Source organism: Medicago sativa, chromosome 7 (genome assembly GCF_051527215.1).
Source record: "Medicago sativa cultivar Bolivia chromosome 7, Bolivia_mono, whole genome shotgun sequence".
NCBI classification, from domain to species: domain Eukaryota; kingdom Viridiplantae; phylum Streptophyta; class Magnoliopsida; order Fabales; family Fabaceae; genus Medicago; species Medicago sativa.
The window spans coordinates 14,910,195-14,912,601 of NC_140755.1; the positions used below are offsets into that span (position 1 = coordinate 14,910,195).

Sequence of the window (2,407 nt, forward strand, 5' to 3'; positions counted from 1 at the left end):
CTCTAAAGCGTCCAAAGAATTCACCATTCACATACTTCCGGTGAGATTGTGTAGCTCTGTTTGCGGCGTCTCCGCCGAGAGGCCTTTCGCCTCTTGGTTCTTCGTCGGAAAACAGGCTAAACCAATCGTTATTTTGCATCAGATTATGGAAAAGCGGTTTTTCTTAAAAACACCTTTGGTACAAGCTCTTTTGGTAAAGCACATTCTATCAGCAGTCTTGTGTTTTTCCTTCATTCTTGTGTTTAGAGCTTTGGCAATACCGTACTGAAATTCCTTGCTATTTTTATTGGGCTTGGGCTATGGGTGAATCAGAATTTAACATTGGGACTGGGCTACCTCATTTCCTATCAGTTTTTTGTCATTTGCTAGTTTTACCCCCCATTTTATTTAGTTACTTCAATATGAATAATCATTGTATTTTTCATTGTATTTCTAACTTAAATTGGTGAATTTTCCCATTTTGAGTTTGAGGGGGGTTACCACAGTATGAATAATCAACTATAGTTAGTTGATAGGTTAACTAGCGTTAATAGCTTTGGTTAGAAGTTAGTTAGAGTTAGTTACTCCAACTAATCTCTATATGTGTGAACACCACTGTACTCATTCATCATCTTTTATCAATCTAATTCATATGAACATGAATCTTTTATCAATCTAATTCATTTATAGATGTATCTCAATGAGCATCTCCCTTTTGAGTGGAACTATGCTTGCTTTTTTGTTGATCATTTTGACCTTCTTCCCTATGATTCCATGATTCCCTAAACTAATTGCATTTTTTCCATAAAAAAATAATTTAAACTAATTGCATCTGGATTCAAACTTTTACTTGACACAATTTTTAATTTAACTTTAATTTTTAAATATCTTTATATTTTGGGAATATTGAAATTAATATCATGTGTCACAACCATGAATGCATAATTCTATGGTAAAGCATAATGCTTTCATATTTCAATCACTGAAAATTATAATAATAATCAAACATCTGAATTATTTCCAGCTAGCTGTTTCCCTTGTCACTGTACTTTCTATGGTGGTGAGCAAGCATGTGAAGTTGATCCAGGCTGAAATTAAATAATCAACATAAATTCATAGTTATTAGTACTCTTTATAATAATAATACTTTATAATTATACATTAAGGCTTGTTTGCGAGTTTGGAGGGGAAGTGAGGGGAAGGCTTGGAAAAGAAGGAATGAGCAAGTGGAAGAAATAGAGGAAAATGGTAGGGGAGGGCTTTGGGAGGTTAACTTTTCTTCATAATACTAAACCCTCCTCATTTGGGGGAACTAAAAAATTGCATTGGAGGAGGGTTTTGGGGGGTTTTGGAGAGTTTATATGAATTCTTCAAATTTAATCTATGTTGTTATCTTATTTTAAAAATTAAAAATATAGTAATCATATACATTAATTTATCATTCTCTAAAAAAAACTACTCTTTTAAATTTTTCAAAGATTTCTTCATTTTCCCTCATATTTTCCACCCCTCAAAGTCTTCCCTTCCCCTCCCCTCCCCTCCAAACTCGCAAACAAAGCCTAAGAGTTAAGTTAATTTCCTTACCACACATGTATGAACATCGTCACATCCACACAATAGCTTTCCATTGAGAGTGTCCACAGCTTGAAATGACCCTCCACCCTCACTCCTCTGCATTATAACCACCAAAATTTAAATAATATAAGGATTTTGAGTAAAATTTATTTGTTTAAGCAACCAAATTTAGAAGAAATAACTAATAAGCTAGGGATAAAATTTGCTTAAATCAACCTTATAAAAATCAACAGCAACAAAATTAGCCCAACGGTTACCAGCAGCACCATAACAAGTATGCAACATGTCAATGAGTCCACCAGAATTATCTTGACACGTGACTGGCTTAAATGGAGCTGTTCTAAAATAGTTTACCAACACTAGGGATTTGCTTTTGTCATTAAGAGGAGGTGATTCTGCCCAGTTTGGACAATTTCCTTCTTTCCTTCCACCATCTCCATCTGCAAAATGGCAAACAAAGTATTAGAAAAATGGTTGTGTTGATGAGAACGAAACTAGAAGTAATGAAATTCGTGTAACAAATATTTTAAAAACCAAACCTCGGCAACGGCAAGTTATCTTCATCATGATTCAATTGTTTTGAACAGTTTAAAAAGGGTCGAAACTTCAATTGAACCGCCAAAATAACTTAACCTTAGTAAAGACGGGTTCGAGGTTGAATTGCACCACAACCAAAAATGTGTCGGGCGGGAAATGTGTAAACAAGTGTTTTGATCCCTAATTGTGTTGGGTGGATCACCATTGTCTTTGAATGTGTGAAAATTACAAAAATATATGTGTCCGTCTTTTGTTGGTAATTTCAATTTCAATGGATTGAATTGACTAATGAAAAACATATTTAATCACGAAACTA

At 34.1% G+C, this 2,407-nt stretch overlaps 1 long non-coding RNA gene across 1 annotated transcript; it reads right to left on the reverse strand.

Moving 5' to 3' along the window:
• Window positions 1-838: 838 nt before the first annotated feature.
• Window positions 839-1,994, reverse strand: LOC146904502 (uncharacterized). The gene is made up of 3 exons (XR_015017580.1): window positions 1,771-1,994; window positions 1,564-1,650; window positions 839-1,067 (listed from the first exon to the last, which is right to left on the reverse strand). It is a non-coding gene; the product is annotated as an uncharacterized LOC146904502 (long non-coding RNA).
• Between the last annotated feature and the right edge of the window lie 413 nt (window positions 1,995-2,407).